General features: G+C 45.9%; 1 protein-coding gene and 1 long non-coding RNA gene across 2 annotated transcripts in view; both read right to left on the bottom strand.

The window, feature by feature from the left end:
* The window catches only part of LOC143935546 (uncharacterized), a 445,466-nt gene that overhangs the window by 118,068 nt on the left and 309,483 nt on the right, over nucleotides 1-17,915 (bottom strand). The window lies entirely within an intron of this gene.
* LOC143934877 (uncharacterized) lies at nucleotides 11,432-12,047 on the bottom strand. Its single transcript, XR_013263407.1, has 2 exons — nucleotides 11,859-12,047; nucleotides 11,432-11,752 (listed from the first exon to the last, which is right to left on the bottom strand). It is a non-coding gene; the product is annotated as an uncharacterized LOC143934877 (long non-coding RNA).

Raw genomic sequence — 17,915 nt, 5'->3', positions numbered from 1 at the left:
TCCTCGCGCTGTCAGCGCGAGGAGGAAAAATAGCCGATTACTGGCTCCGTTGTATCACATGATCAGCTGTCATTGGCTGACAGCTGATCATGTGGTAAGGGGTCGGGATCGACCCCTTGCTCGGATCCGTGATCAGGCGAGTCTCATAGACTCGCCGATCACAGAGCGCGCAGGCCGCTCGCGCACGGGACGATGTCAATAGACGTCGTCCCGGCAAAGGAGGTCCGTGCTGTAGCTGTCATTTGGCTATAGAGCGGATCTCTAGTGGTTAATAATTTGGTAATATTATTATGAGAATACAGTAAGTGCAATTGGATGTTTAGATGTTAAACCAATAAGGTTTCGTGGCCAAATATTTTGCCAAAATGTATGGTGTGGTTATTTAGTAGTATCTGGGGAGTGGTTAAAGTGGGAGGGTGTGTGACCTACAATCTCACATACTTACTTTCTCATGCAGAAATGTCATATTATATTCAGAATGTGTTTGTGTTTTCCTGCTGATTTATGAAATCCTGTTGAGGCTCTAATTGTTCTCTAACTCGTCTCCAGCAGCCATCTTGGAGAAGCCTCTTGTTCTGATTGATACCAAGATCTCTTGAGATTTTGTCGACCATTTTCTGTTAACTTCCATATAAAAGACACTTTCTATCGGAAATTCCAATCGTGTGTATGCAATTCTGATGCGCAAAAACTCATGCATGCTCAGATTCAACTAGGAGATGGAAGCTATTGACTACTGGGTATTGAACTTCCTTTTTCTTTTTTTTTTCCCGTCGTACGTGTTGTACGTCACCGCATTCTTGCCGGTCGGAATTTGGTGTGACCATGTGTATGCAAGGCAGCTTGAGCGTAATCCCGTCGAAATTCCATGGGGAAAACCATCAGAGCTTTTTCAGACCAAAATTCAGATCGAGCGTACGCGGCATGGACAATCAGAGCTGCGGGGCTGCGAGAGCTGGAGACGTGCCTCTGTGTGTCTGTGTAAATCCAGAAAGTGAACAGGCAGCAGCTTCAGCTGCCCACAGTTAAAATGGCTGCAGCCATACTTAGCGGGGGGAGATTTCTGCAGCATATTTGGCAAGTACAGAATCACACTATATATAAAATAATATGCAAAGTGTTTGGAGAGATGCTTCAGAATGGCAAATATGTTTTTATTACAAATTATGTGAGCAGTCTGCAGTTCCTCTTTAAGGCATAGAATGAGCAGCAATCACAAAGGGACCTTATAAAGATATAGTGAAGTCAATAAGTAGGGAAAGCTCTAACAGGCTGAATGAGAACTAGAAACTCTTACTACTCTGACAGTGATGTCATTCAACAAATACAGAAAATGGGCTATTACCAAGTAAGACTAACATCAAAGACTGAAACAAAGGTCTCTGATACCACAGCCACCTGGCCACACCTTGTGGTCAAAAAGCAAGCTGCATCCAAATCCAGGAACTATCACCATCCATCTACTGCAAATAATCATATTATCTCCCAATAAAAGGTAGCATAAGTGCCCCAAATTCATCCTGAACTTAGGGTCTGCCATCACCTAGATACCCTAATATCGGAGCCAATGCAGACACAATCAAGTGTATAAGTCATCCTAAATCTTAATGGAACATAAATCATAGAACATCTTAAATGGAAAAACAAATTATATCTTGTTTTGCCAGACCAAATAGACCACCATGCACAAGTGTAGGCCAAATTGTAAAAAAAAAAAAAAAAAAGTGTAATTCCAAAACGAATCTTAAAATTGCTACCTTTTACCATCTGTACTGACCTGTGTAACAAAGATGTATATGCTTAACTATTTTTCAGACTGCTCCGGTTCAGTGACTTGATCCAGCTCCCGTGTCAGCCAGCAGTGGCTGCAGGGGACAGGAGGGAATGCTGTTAGCAGACTGGTTACATTACTGGACTAGCTGACACAAGGGAGATTAGGTAACCAGACTGGAGCGACCTGAATATAGATAAGTACTGTATATACAGTCAGAAAAGGTGTTAGGTGAAGAAAGGGAGCCTTTTTAAAATTTGCTTATTCTGAAATTCTAAACTTAAACCACAAAATGAACAATACTTCAAATAATCAATATATTTAATACATTATTTAGACAATAGATGGAATCAAATTGTTCATGTTCACAAAAAGGGTTTAAAATTGGTAGATTCAATCAGACCAGGATGTGTAGTTGCATACCATGAGTGAATTCACTGTATTTCTACCCCCAAAAAGTGAACAGAAATGGATTCATATTCCCTGAAAATAGCCACTGTGAGAAGAATGGGGAGAAAATCTATAATTATTTGTTTGTAGATTGCCATTACTAAACATGTCTAAAAGTACATTTGTTGTGATTTTTAAAAAGGGGAAGTTCTCATTTAAAGAACATGTAGTCCATTAGAGTGTAGAAGCATAAGACTTGTTTTTAACGCATATTTTTACTTATCGCCAAAATTTTTCAGTACAGTAATGTGATCTAAGGGAAGTCCCGGGCTCCCATTGATTATAAAGCGGGTCGTAGTTCCCTCTCTATGGGCCACAACCACCGGGCAAGGGTTGTGTTTATGAGGCCCTTCTCCCCATCAACATGGGGACAAGGTGCTTTGAGGGGCTACCTCAAAGCACCCTCCCAATGTTGAGGGCATGTGGCCTTGTACAGTTCAGGAGGGAGGGGCTCTCTCATCCCCCCTCTTTTCCTGCGGCCTGCCAGGTTGCGTGCTCTAATAAGGGTCCAGTATTGATTGTCATTGGATGCCATTTTTTTATTCTGGTGCGGGGTTCCCCTTAAAATCCATACCAGACCTGAAGGGTCTGGTATGGATTTTGAGGGGGACCCCCACGTCATTGTTTTTTAACATTTTAGCACGGGGTTCCCCTTAATATCCATACCAGACCTGAAGGACCTGGTATGGAATTTAGGGAGACCCCTATGCTGTTTTTATCAATGAACTTTTATGTGTATTGCAGACCGACAATTCATTGTAGCCGCGAGTAGTTTTAAATGACTTTTTTTCCTTTAGAAATGTCATTTTGGTGTCAGACTGTTCTAAACATGGGAAACATGCGCCCCTTTACAGGCATACTATAGACACCCCCCAGGTACAAAATTTAAAGGAATATTACACTTTTATTGTTTCACTTTAAGCATTATGTGAGGGGTTCGCTCGGCAGCGGGTGTGTGTGACCCCCTGGATGGGTTCACAACACAAAATCAGGCACAGCAGACAGCGTTGTAGGTGGAAAAAACAAAAGGTGCGGTTTATTTATGCTACATGCAGTGAAAAATATAACAGCCAAACAAAAGAAAAACATGAAAATAAATCCTGGTCAGCTTGACCACTAATTACACAGATAGATTCCCTGTCTAACAACTGAGTGCAGCCTTGTGCCGCACCAGTCCCTGTCTCTGTCTCTGTTGTAGAGGTTTGCCACACAGGCGTTAACTCACCGCACAGAACAGGTGTCACACTCCCCAGTCTATACAAACACAAAACTGGTTCCAGGATGGAGCATCTCCCTAAGCATGCTGGGGTTTTTTTTAGAGGTCTTAATGAGCCCACTTACTTCAGCTGGGCTCATTAACTCTTCCCCTATAGGACTCCCAGCACTCCCCTCTAGTTGTACAAGTCCGCATAAAGCCTGAATCTGGGGCATACATATTTTCCATCCTGGATACAACCAGGTGATTTTACCTGCATGCTGCCACATACCCCCCCCCCCCCCCTCTTGTTTCAACCTTGGGGTTGTAACACAAACAGTCAGACACGCATGTATCCGAGACAAAGCATCCACATTCCTCATTTTAACACCAGGGCGATGCTTAACTGTAAAGTTAAATTCCTGTAGGGCCAGGAACCACCTATTTACCCTTCTATTGGTCTCCTTGTTTTGAGCCATCCACTTTAAAGGAGCGTGATCAGTCACCAGGTCAAAGTGCCTACCTAGCAGATAGTACCGAAGGGAATCTAGAGCCCACTTCACTGCTAAATATTCCTTCTCAATCGTGGCGTAATTTACCTCATGGGACTTCAACTTCCTGCTGAGGTAAATGACTGGGTGCTCTTCCCCGTTCCAGACCTGGGATAACACTGCTCCTAACCCAACGTCTGATGCATCAGTTTGTACAACAAAGTCCTTAGAGAAGTCTGGTGAGTACAACACTGGCTGACTAAATAAGGCTGTTTTTAAGGACTGAAATGCTTCTTCAGCCTCTGGGGACCATTTAACCATGACAGACTCTTTCCCTTTTGTCAGGTTGGTGAGGGGCACAGCCTGAGAAGCAAAATGGGGAATGAATCGTCGATAATAGCCAGCGATTTCCAGAAAGGCTCGTACCTGTTTCTTGCTGTTGGGACGTGGCCAACTCTGTATGGCCTTGACTTTATTGACTTGGGGTTTTATCACCCCCCTCCCAATAGTGTACCCAAGATATTTGGCCTCCTCCTGTCCAATGGTACACTTCTTTGGATTGGTCGTAAACCCAGCTTCCCGGATAGAGTCTAGGACTGCTTGTACTTTTGGCAAATGTGAGACCCAGTCTGTGCTATGGATAATCACATCATCCAGGTAAGCTGCAGCATATTTCTGATGTGGCCTCAGAATCGTATCCCTTTTCCGCTGGAATGTTGCCGGTGCATTCTGTAACCCAAACGGCATTCTCATATTGGAATGCCCCATCTGGGGTTACAAACGCAGTTTTCTCCTTGGCCGACTCGGCCAGGGGAATTTGCCAATACCCTTTGGTGAGATCAAGAGTTGTCATATATCGGGCTGTTCCCAGCCGGTCAATCAACTCATCTATACGTGGCATGGGGTAGGTGTCAAATTTTGTAACTTTATTCAATTGTCGAAAATTGTTACAAAACCGCCAGCTCCCATCAGGTTTGGGCACTAGTACGATAGGACTGGACCAGTCACTCTGGGACTCCTCTATCACACCCAATTCCAGCATCCTTTGTACCTCCCCACGTATTGCCTCCCGTCGGGCCTCTGGTATTCTATAAGGTTTTAGTTTTACCCTTTCTCTTGGCGGGGTGATAATGTCATGCTCTACGCCAGATGTTTGTCCCGGCAGCTCAGAGAAAATCTCTTTGTTACGAAGTACAAACTCTTTAACCTCCTGTTGTTGGGGTTTCCATAAGGTGACTGCTATTCCAACCTCAGGAACTAAGCAATCAGACTGGGCTGGTGACAAAGTCTCTGCGACTAGGGATTCCCTATCCCTCTAGGCTTTCAGCAGATGTGATAGATCTGTTCCGGCTTTCGCCTTCCTGGCTGTCTAACCCTGTAGTTCACCTCACTAATTTTTTCAATTACTTCGTATGGACCTTGCCATTTGGCCAGAAATTTGCTTTCAACCGTAGGGACTAGCACCAAGACCCTATCCCCCGGGGAAAAAGTACGGGTCTTGACCCCACGGTTGTACACTCTCTGCCATGCTAACTGCGCTTGGGTCAAATGTTCCTTTACGATTGGCATTACCTGTGCAATTCTATCTTGCATCAGGGCGACTTGCTCAATCACAATCCTGTGAGGAGAACTCTAATTTTCCCAAGTTTCCTTGGCGATATCCAGCAGCCCTCTTGGGTGTCTCCCATAGAGCAACTTGAAGGGTGAGAAACCCGTAGAGGATTGGGGTACCTCCCTAATGGCAAACATCAGATAGGGTATTAGACAGTCCCAATTCTTTCCATCTCTATCCACCACCTTCTTTAACATTTGTTTTAGGGTTTTGTTGAATCTTTCAACCGACCCATCTGTTTGGGGGTGATACACAGATGTACGCAATTGTGTCACTTTGAACAACTTGCATAGTTCTTTCATAACCTGGGACATAAAGGGTGTACCTTGGTCCGTAAGCAGTTCCTTACAAATACCCACGCGGCTAAAAACAAGAGACAGCTCTTTGGCTATGGTTTTGGCCAAGGTATTTCGAAGAGGAATTGCTTCAAGATAATCCATTGCGATCCTCTCAAAGGGGACCTCAATGATAGGAAGAGGTACCAGCGGGTTACGGAAATGTGGCATAGGTGCCGACTTCTGACACACAGGGCAGGAGGAACAATAATTTTCTGTTTACTTCACGACCCCAGGCCAATAAAATCTTTACAATACCCTCTCTCTGGTTTTCTCTGTCCCCAGATGACCTCCCAGAATGTGCCCATGGGCCAATTCTAACACCAACTTCCTGTAAGGTTTGGGCACCACAAGTAGCTCAATGGTTTCTTCTGCCCTTTGAGCCACTCGATACAGCAGGTCCCTTTCCATAGTGAAGTACGGGTAAGTGCAAGTCTTATCTGGGTTCACTAACTCGCCATCTATTTTCACCACATTTTCCCGTGCCTTTATTAGGGTGGGGTCTTTTAACTGTTCTGTGGCAAAATTTTCCCTGTGAACCTCAAGATCTGAAAACTCCACAGACGGCATGTTTTCATCTGAGGATGTTGGCTCCTCCCCAGTTTCTTGAGTTTCCCCCGCCAATACAGACAAGGGAAATTCAGGAGAGTCCTCACCACTCCCAGAGGAATTCTGGTCATCTTCCTGGTCTATAGGGGCACCAGTGGGGGGCTCAGGACAATCCCAGAGTTCCCAGAACTTTGGAAAATCCCTTCCCACAATAGCATTATGTGGTAAGTGAGACACTAACCCCACTTGATGAGAGAGGTTACCTTTGGGGGTCTCAAAAAACACTGAAGTTACAGGATACTCTCGGGTGTCCCCATGCACACAAATAACCGCCACCTTGTTCTTCTCAGAGACCTCTGTAGTAACTAATTCAGCTTTTATCAATGTTACCAGGCTACCTGAATTCAGCAACGCATCAACATTTCTACCATTAATACACATTTTACATAAATGTTTCTCAGGTCCCCGAATGGCAGTGCATACAACTGTCGCAAACAGCGACTGATGTCTCTCCCTTATAAAGTCACATTGCATAGGCTCATGCACAACTGGGCAATTGGCTGCAATATGTCCCTCTTGCCGGCAGCGGTAGCAAATAATCTTTTTCGCTGCCTCTTCCAGCCTGGGCTTCCGGGGCTGCTCCCGCCAGACCTTAGGTAGAACTCCCAACCTCTCACTCTCTCCACCCTCACCCCTTGGAGTCATCTTACCCACCACTGGGGATGATCTGGTCTTAGGGTGGAAAGTCCATGAGTCCCTGGAAGAGGTGGTCAGGTTCTCTGTAGCCAAGTACCTCTCAACCAGATCCACAAGTTTATCTGCATTTTCTAGGTCTCCATGGCTTACCCATTTTTGGATGGCAGTAGGAAGAGCTCTCAGGAAACGATCCATAACAACACGTTCCACAATGTTTGGTGCGGTCAAAGTCTCTGGCTGCAGCCACTTCCTGCTCAGGTGAATGAGATCATACATTTGAGACCTGGGGGGTTTTCCAACCTGAAAAGTCCAATTATACACACGCTGAGCCCGGACGGCCAGGGCGACACCCAGCCGTGCCAATATTTCTGTTTTTAGCACCACATAGTCTTTTGCTTGGTCAGGCTCTAGGTCATAATAAGCTTTCTGCGATTCCCCAGTTAACAGAGGGGCCACCAGTCCAGCCCACTGCTCCTTAGGCCACTTTTCCCTTTCAGCAGTCCTTTCAAACGTGGTCAAAAACACTTCCGGATCATCCTCTCCAGTCATTTTTGTCAGTAAACGGCTCACACCAAAGGATGTGGTATTAGTGTAACCACTTGCCTCATTGGTCTGCGGACGTTGCTGTATTAATGTCTCTATTTGCTGTTGAAAACTCTGCTCTTGCTTCTGCAACAGGTCTATGAGGTGGGCTTCAGATTGCTCAAACCAAAAAATAAAGCTGCGCTAAAACTTATAAATTACAATAATAATATTGTGACATATTAAATTCTAGTATCAAATACTAGACAGTGTGTACTATCAAAAATTGTGCAAAAAATCATCAAACTTAAAACACATAAAAAGTCCAAGGGGAAGAGAAGCACAAAGGCATGAATTCAGTCCATTGAAGTGACTCTTTACAAATGTATAGCAGGTGCGCCCAGAAAGAAAGTTTTATCCACCACCTAATTCAGTGAGGCTTACCAGCTGCCAAGATCTCTTTTTAGGGAGATCATACAAGCATGAAACAAAGCGATCGTTCCTGGTCTCTCCAATGGGTTCTGCTGGCGTCTCCAACTCTTATGTCTCCTTCTTAAAGCGTCTCACATTCCACCGTAATTGTTAGGTAAAAGCAGAAAGAAAGGCTCCCATAGCATAATTCCATATAAAATTTTAATCCGAACGTAATAAAAGTAAAACAAACTCACAGATTTCCAGTTGAGTACAAGCGTAAGTAAAATCACGAGCCGGCCGGCTCTCTCTATTAACACTGCCCGCCCTTCCTGGTCAATGGGGAATGGCGGTGACGTCAGCACGCCGCTCACCCTACGTCGTTTCATCAAAAATGACTTCTTCCTGGGGTACGGGCGGCGCGCTGATCCACCGCCTTAAATACTCACTGGCAAAGAACGTAACCGCCCACTTCCGAGCTCCTGGCTACAGCTCCTAATCAGCCATTTTAAAAAAGGGCAAAAATGATCGTTCGCCCTAATCTTTAACTAAAAAATATAAAACCACTCTAGGGAATCAGAAACAAACCGTTTCCCAAATGGGTTCATATCAACTATGTCCCTTAGTTACCCCATCAGGAGAGCACGATCGGACCGAGGCATTCCCCCCATATCCGATCGCACAATTCCGATGTATGCAACAAAAAAATGGGAGGACCCATACTCACTCCCCGACCCTGCTCTTCCCTGTTGAACAGATTGCTGAGGGCGATAGAACCGCTCTGCTGAGGGCTAGTTCGGGCAAAGAAAGGGAGAAGCTTGTTGTCCCTTTTGTTACAACTTTTTCTACCCAAATCCAAAGACATGCAGGTAGGTTAATTGGCTTCTGTCAAAAAAATTGGCCAATTGGTGTATGAATGGGGACCTTGGATTGTGGGCTCCTTAAGGGCATGGACCAATGTGAGCGTGCGATGTACAGGGATAGGGACAATTGTAGACACTCAGGTTGAACTTGATGGACTGGTGTCTTTATTCAACCTTACTAACTATGAAACTATGAAACTATGAAACTACCCAACATTATCTAGTCAAAAAGATGTTGCGTAAACATTGGCATCTGTTGTGTAATGATAGAGTCATCCGTACCTTTCTTCCAGCCAAACCAGAGATTATCTTTAGAGGGGTCCCCTCCCTGAGACATAGGATAGCTCCTAATGTAATAGATCCTCCTACTAAGAATGTTTCCTTTTTTCAACATATAACAGGATACCATCAATGTCGACGGTGTCAGATCTGTATGTTGAACAAAAGCAAAAAGAGAAAAACTGAAACTTTTGTCTCTACTAGTACTCTGAGGGAGCATAAAATCAAACCTTTTATAACGTGTAGCTCTAAGGGCGTCGTATACCTTTTGCAATGCCCTTGTGGGCTCCAATACATAGGGAGAACCAAGCGCACTGGAGGGGTAGTTCCCTGGTGCGCGATTTGTCTAGACTAGAAATGACGTGGATACATAAAACACGGTGTTATACACCCCATGGTCTCAATGTGGATGTTGACGTGAATGCCTTTATAGACAATGGCTAGATCCCTCTAATGTGAACCACTTCCGAATTCCTGGGTTGGGTCCTTATTTCTAGTCTTGATATGATTAGAGAAGAGGATTTTTCAATTTTTTCGATTCTTTTGTTTTTTTTTCATAAATCACTATGGGCGCTTATTCTGAATTATATTAATTAATTTTTGGCCCTGCGGGATCATATCCATCTAACCGACATCATCCCCCGTGAGGAGATGTGATGGGTATATCCCGTTTTAGTATTGACCAGTAGGGCCTGGTAGTGTTTTTGGCCACCCTTTACAGTATTTTAGGCCACCCAGGGAAGGTGCTTTACCTTTTGGGGTGGGTGATGGGGAGTGCCTGAATAATCTCTTCTATTGGTATATGGGGACTGCATTGAACCCCCGATTTTTTATGGGTTAAGTATAGATCAAGGGTATGATATGAGCTGGTATGAGGTAGTATTAACATTTTACTATCCTTTTTTAAATTTATCCTAGCTGGTTGGCGACCCATGTTAATGCATGGGATAGTGATCCCCTTTGTGGGACTGGGTCAACTAAGCTCCCTTGGGGGTGTTTTGATATATTTGGCATATTTTAGCATATCATTTTTCCAATGGCCCTTTGCATATAAGGCTAAATTGGAATAATGTTTTGTATATGAGAATGTTCCTTTTCTTCTGATTTATATATAGTTTTACGAAGTTTTACATTCATGAAACGGTCTGATGATTTGTTAGTCACGTGTCTCTTGCCCACAGGGAAGAGCAGGGTCGGGGAGTGAGTATGGGTCCTCCCATTTTTTGGTTGCATACATCGGAATTGTGCGATCGGATATGGGGGGAATGCCTCGGTCCGATCGTGCTCTCCTGATGGGGTAACTAAGGGACATAGTTGAACTAGTTGATATGAACCCATTTGGGAAACGGTTTGTTTCTGATTCCCTAGAGTGGTTTTATATTTTTTAGTTAAAGATTAGGGCGAACGATCATTTTTGCCCTTTTTTAAAATGGCTGATTAGGAGCTGTAGCCAGGAGCTCGGAAGTGGGTGGTTACATTCTTTGCCAGTGAGTATTTAAGGCGGTGGATCAGCGCGCCGCCCGTACCCCAGGAAGAAGTCATTTTTGACTAAACGACGTAGGGTGAGCGGCGTGCTGACGTCACCACCATTCCCCGTTGACCAGGAAGGGCGGGCAGTGTTAATAGGAGAGAGCCGGCCGGCTCGTGATTTTACTTACGCTTGTACTCAACTGGAAATCTGTGAGTTTGTTTTACTTTTATTACATTCGGATTAAAATTTTATATGGAATTATGCTATGGGAGCCTTTCTTTCTGCTTTTACCTAACAATTACGGTGGAATGTGAGACGCTTTAAGAAGGAGACATGAGAGTTGGAGACGCCAGCAGAACCCATTGGAGAGACCAGGAATGATCGCTTTGTTTCATGCTTGTATGATCTCCCTAAAAAGAGATCTTGGCAGCTGGTAAGCCTCACTGAATTAGGTGGTGGATAAAACTTTCTTTCTGGGCGCACCTGCTATACATCTGAAGGGTGTTTGTAAAGAGTCACTTCAATGGACTGAATTCATGCCTTTGTGCTTCTCTTCCCCTTGGACTTTTTATATGTTTTAAGTTTGATGATTTTTTGCACAATTTTTGATAGTACACACTGTCTAGTATTTGATACTAGAATTTAATATGTCACAATATTATTATTGTAATTTATAAGTTTTAGCGCAGCTTTATTTTTTGGTTTGTGTTTAGTGTGGGAAAGAAAAGGTTGGGACTTTGATGAAGCATGCGATTTTGGAAGCAACAAGCAGAAGAGCAACAAAAATCAAATAGTGTAAATTTATTAACTATAGATTAAATGTATAGCATAGGGCACAAAGATACACAATGTATAATCCATGATCCATCATAAGTAGTAAATGTATTAAAGTATTACACATCAAAAACATCAATCCCACAGTTCATACATCAAAAGCATTGACTTCATGTATAGGCATTTTGCACATAGTAGAAAATCAATAGAATTAAATAAAAACATTCCAGAGTCTAGTAAAACTGCATGTTTGGATATGATTTGTAGTATTTAAAGCTCTACGCGTTTCGTGGCTACATTGCCACTCATCAGGAGCTGATATATGATGAATATCTGTGGGACGAAAAATGGTGTGCCAACAATTAGTCAGGTTTGTATAATAAATAAGAGAAAATGGGGGAAAAGGGACAGTGTATCCAAATCGAGTACCCATACTTACGGGTCAGGGAATGGCGAGAGGCGCAATCACGGGCAACGGAAGTAGCCAGGAGTGTCAACTGACACGGGAGCTGAGGCAGACAGAGCGTGCGGTGTCGCGATGAGGCAATGTACCATTGATGTGAACCAAAAGTGATCATCACCCTAGGATGAATGATTGAATGTGTGAGTGTAAATTAATTAATTGAGATATCTAAATGACTGAAATATAATGTGAATTGGATTAGAAAAGGTGTGGCACAGTTTAAGGAATGTAAGATAGTGAAATCATGTTGAGGGCAATGGAAATGCTCCAACAGTGGTAAACACCATCGTTAAATAAAAATTAAATGTGAACTAAATCGACAACAGAAACAGAAACAAAACAAGTGAGTGTTAAAAACAAAAACCACTAAGTGAGTGTACTGTGAAACAATACCTGGATGTGTTGAACATGCTGCTCATTCCATCTAGGTGCCTAGGGCTATCAAAGGCAATAGTAGCCATACTAATAGTGTCCAATAGTCTTGTGCCAGAAGTTATTTGTGCCTCACCGCGGCCGCACGATGCCGCCAACGTCACGCTGGCAATCCAAGTAGGGGGGGGACACAGCGTCGTCCCCCGGGGGAGTCAACCCCCCAGCGAGCGGCGCCAATCACTAGCTCTCTCCCAGCAAGGCGCCAGATAAATACACGGCGCCCACGTGATGACGTCAACCACGTGACGCCGGAATGCGTGACGTCGATGCGCAGCGGGGGAACCCGCCCAATCCCCCAGCGGGGAGGAGGGGCGAGAGCCCCGGTGCGCATCGCAGCTCCCATAGTCAGAAGAAAACCACCAACCACAAAACCAAAGCTGTAGAACCTGCGCCCCATACCACAGCAGACCCGGGTTAGGTATGGTATAGTATAGTACATTCCTTAAACTGTGCCACACCTTTTCTAATCCAATTCACATTATATTTCAGTCATTTAGATATCTCAATTAATTAATTTACACTCACACATTCAATCATTCATCCTAGGGTGATGATCACTTTTGGTTCACATCAATGGTACATTGCCTCATCGCGACACCGCACGCTCTGTCTGCCTCAGCTCCCATGTCAGTTGACACTCCTGGCTACTTCCGTTGCCCGTGATTGCGCCTCTCGCCATTCCCTGACCCGTAAGTATGGGTACTCGATTTGGATACACTGTCCCTTTTCCCCCATTTTCTCTTATTTATTATACAAACCTGACTAATTGTTGGCACACCATTTTTCGTCCCACAGATATTCATCATATATCAGCTCCTGATGAGTGGCAATGTAGCCACGAAACGCGTAGAGCTTTAAATACTACAAATCATATCCAAACATGCAGTTTTACTAGACTCTGGAATGTTTTTATTTAATTCTATTGATTTTCTACTATGTGCAAAATGCCTATACATGAAGTCAATGCTTTTGATGTATGAACTGTGGGATTGATGTTTTTGATGTGTAATACTTTAATACATTTACTACTTATGATGGATCATGGATTATACATTGTGTATCTTTGTGCCCTATGCTATACATTCAATCTATAGTTAATAAATTTACACTATTTGATTTTTGTTGCTCTTCTGCTTGTTGCTTCCAAAATCGCATGCTTCGTCAAAGTCCCAACCTTTTCTTTTTACCGTATCAATAGGGATGGAGGTCATCTGGCCTCATTTAAAGTCCCAACATTTTCTCTGCAACCTATGTGTTTAGTGTGGGTATCTCACATTGAGCTTCAGCAAGAATGTATATTGTTATTATTCATATTATCACGTTTGGAGCCTGCCTCACTGGCTTAGGCCTTGTTTTGATTAATCGAGTAATTTCTGGACAGCGCTGTTTTCCAAAGATTTTTTTTGAGCTTCAGATTGCTGCTGGGCTTGTTGCTGAGCTTCCAGACTCTGCAGTCTTTCTGCTGAGCTTCCAGACTCTGCTGGTGAGCTTTCTACTGAGCTTCCAGACTCTGCTGCTGGGCTGCAAGGCTCCTTTGTAAACCTGCATTTGTTTGCTGCTGATTTGCATTTGCTAGAGCCAGCTGTCTCAGTATCTCCTCCATGCTGGCCTTAAAAAAAAAAAAAAACTGCCCGCATTCTCCACTAGGGATGAGCTTCGTGTTCGAGTCGAACATGCGTTCGACTCGAACATCGGCTGTTCGCCCGTTCGGCGAATTCCGAACATTATGGGCCGTTCGCGCCAAATTCGTGTGGCGCTCACGGCCCACAATGCACTGCGTCATCGCAGTGCATTGCTGGCTCATGATTGGCCAAGCATGCACTGTGACCCCGCATGCTTGGCCAATCACAGCACCAGCAGCGAAGAGAGCCATGCCTGTGGCCAATCATAGCTCAGGCTGTGTAGTACACGCCCCACACTATATAAGGCCTCCAGCGCGGCGGCCTTGTGTAGTGTGTTGGCGTCTGAAGCAGTTAGTGGGTGTTCTGTGTACCTTCAACACAGTATACACCGATCGTTATCGGCCAATTTTCGATCTTGCTCTTCTGTAGTGGTTGTTTTCTGCATGCCCTGACCGCAGTATACACCGCTATATTCACCTCACCTCTATAGCTAGTGATCTATCTTTTATAATAGAGCTTGCAGTCAGTAGTGTTAGGAGCTTGTGCGTGCTGTCTGCGTGCTCTGTACCCAGTACACACCACTATATCCACCTACATAGCTCTTCTCTATTTGAGCCCACTTGCCATCTGCAGGAGTTATTGGAAGTTGTGTGTGCCTCCAGCACAGCACAGTATACATCTGTATATACCCCTTTATCTCTGGTGTTCTATAATAAAGGCATCTGCAGGAGTTAGTGGGTGTTTTGTGCCTCCAGCACAATATACACCTGTATCTACCCTTTATTGCTGTTCTCTAATAGAGCCATCTGCAGGGCTTAGTGGGTGTTGTGTGACTCCATTACAGTATACCCCTTTATCTCTGGTGTTCTATAATAAAGGCATCTGCAGGAGTTAGTGGGTGTTGTGTGCCTCCAGCAGAATATACACTACCCAACTGCTGTTTTACCCAACTTCCTTCAGGCCATTACCATGTCTGGAAGGCCAGCAAGGAGAGCCGATAAAAGAGGGCAAGCAGGCTCTGTGTCTAGAGACAACAGTGCTGGTCATGGACACGGTGCATTGTCATCAGCACGTGGCCATGGGACACGCTTGTCCTTCTTTTCGGCAGCTGAACCGCAACATGCCAACGACTTGGTAGAGTGGATGACCAAGCCCTCTTCATCCTCCTCATCCTATCTCACCCAGTCTGAGGGTACTAGCAAAGCAGCTGCCAATGCATCGTCTTCCCTCCTCTCAATGTCATCATCAGTGACTCCTTCCCTAGACCCACCACGTCCTCCTGAGGAGTCTCCTGAACTCTTTGAGCACAGTGTTGGGTACATGCTCCAGGAGGATGCCCAGTGTTTTGTAGGCTCTGATGATGACACTCAGCTAGAGGAAGGCAGTAGCGTGAATGCAGAGAGAGGGGATGCTCAAGGACAGCAATCTGGCAGTCATGTTCCACAAGCTGCAGCATATTGCCAGGTTTGCTACAGCGATGAAGAGGGAGGGGATGATGAGGGCACTGACTCCACGTGGGTGCCTGGTAGGAGAGAGGAGGAGGAGGAGGAGGAGGCACATGTCCAACGAGGCAGGATGCCCTCCGGGGGCCAGCTTAGGGGCAGCACACCGACTGCCTCTGCGCGTTATTCTAAAAGTTCTTTGGTGTGGGCTTTTTTTGAGACGAGTGCATCAGATCGCACCGCTGCTATTTGCAACATATGTCTCAAGCGTATCTCGCGTGGCCAAAACATCAGCCGCTTGGGCACCACATGCTTGACCAGACATATGTTGACTTGCCATGCAGCTCGTTGGCAAGCGTACCTCAAAGACCCACACCAAAGAACAAAGTGGACCTCTCCTTGCTCCTCATCAGCTGGCATCTCCAACCCCACTAGACCTTCAGTCCTCTCTGAAACCTGCTCTGAGAGGAATGAAGGTGTAGAATTAGGTGTGTCACAGCCAAGTGCTTCCGGGCACTCTGCTAGCAGTACACCCACGTCCGATTATAGCAGGCAAATGTCCCTGCCCCAGCTGCTGGACCGGCGAAAGAAGTTCACTCCCAGCCATCCACATGCCCAGTGGTTGAATGCTAGCTTGGCTAAATTGCTAGCACTTCAACTGCTGCCTTTTCAGTTGGTAGACTCGGCCCCCTTCCGTGAGTTTGTACAATGTGCGGTTCCCCAGTGGCAGGTCCCCAAACACCACTTTTTCTCACGGAAGGCGATTGCGGCACTCTACTGGCATGTGGAAGGCAATGTCCTTGCCTCGCTGGACAGGGCGGTCAGTGGTAAGGTGCATATTACCGCTGACTCATGGTCCAGCAGGCATGGACAGGGACGTTACCTGTCTTTCACGGCCCATTGGGTCACTCTTCTGGCAGCTGGGAAGGATGCAGGACAAGGTGCAGTAGTGTTGGAGGTTGTTCCGCCACCATGCCTCCAAAATGCTACTATTGGTTGTGACACACCTCTCTCCTCCACCCCCTCCTCTTCTTCTTCCTCCATGGCCTCTTCCAGTGCTCTGTCCTCAGAACCAGCTGGTTGACGCCACGCCAGCTTAAGCCAGGAATGGTGGTTTGCGACAATGGCACCAACCTCCTCTCCACCCTCCGACAGGGACAACTGACCCATGTGCCCTGTGTAGCTCACGTCCTTAACCTGGTGGTGCAGCGGTTCTTGGGCAGGTACCCCAGCTTACAGGATGTCCTGAAGCAGGCCAGGAAAGTCTGTGTGCATTTCCGCCGATCATTTAATGCCTGTGCTCGGCTGGCTGAGCTCCAAAAGGAGTTGAACCTGCCCATGAACCGCCTTATATGTGACATGCCCACCAGATGGAACTCAACATTGGCCATGCTGCAGCGGCTGCACACGCAGCAGAGGGCCATCAATGAGTACCTGTGCAACTACGGCACCAGGACAGGGTCAGGGGAGCTTGGTTTTTTCTCACCACGCCAGTGGGGCATGATCAGGGATGCATGCACTGTCCTGTCACCATTTGAGGAGGCCACAAGGATGGTGAGCAGTGACAGTGCATGCATCAGTGACACTGTACCTCTTGTCCACCTCTTGGAGCATACGCTGCGTGGAATAATGGACAGGGCACTTGAGGCAGAACAGAGGCAGGAAGAGGAGGACTTCCTTGCCTCTCAAGGCCCCCTTTATCCAGACAGTGTTCCTGCTGTGCCACCCATCACACAGGAAGAGGATGAAGAGGAGGAGGAGGATGATTGTGTCAGCATGGAGGTGGAGGCTGGCACTCAGCATCAGCAGCAGCAGTCTTGTAGGGATGATTTACAGTCCCAAGAAACACGTGGACTTGTGGCTGGGAGGAGGTAGCTGCGGATAATGTTGCCCTTAGTGACCCAGAGGACTCCGGACCGAATGCCTCAGCTAACCTACGCTGCATGGCCTCCCTGATCCTGCAAAGCCTGCGGAAGGATCCTCGTATTCTTCGGATCAAGGAGAGGGACCATTACTGGCTGGTCACTCTCCTTGATCCACGGTACAAGGGTAAGGTTGCCGACCTTATCTTGCCATCGCAGAGGGAGCAGAGGATGAGACATCTCCGGGAGGCCTTGCAGAAAGGTCTGTGCAACTAGTTCCCAGAGACTGGGAGGTTACAAACTCCTGGTCCTGCACAACGTGTTGCTGAGGCATCGGTCAGAAGGAGCGGTGGAGAAGGTGGCCGTCTGACTGATGCTTTCAGACAATTTTTTAGTCCGCAGCCCCAAGGTATGATCGGTTCCAGCAACCATTGCCAGCATCTGATTTACATGGTGCAGGAATACCTAGGGGCAAGGTCAGACTTGGACACCTTTCCCACTGAAAATCCTCTGGCTTACTGGGTCTTGAGGAGGGATCACTGGCCAGAGCTTGCACAGTATGCAATTGAGCTACGAGCCTGTCCTGCATCCAGCGTTCTTTCGGAACGCACCTTCAGTGCTGCTGGTGGCTTTGTTACCGATCACAGGGTGCGCCTGTCCACCGAATCAGTTGAT

Source organism: Lithobates pipiens, unplaced genomic scaffold (assembly GCF_037356315.1).
Source record: "Lithobates pipiens isolate NorthernLeopardFrog02 unplaced genomic scaffold, aLitPip1_a1.2 Scaffold_28, whole genome shotgun sequence".
NCBI lineage: Eukaryota > Metazoa > Chordata > Amphibia > Anura > Ranidae > Lithobates > Lithobates pipiens.
This window is presented reverse-complemented; position numbering and strand designations above follow the sequence as displayed.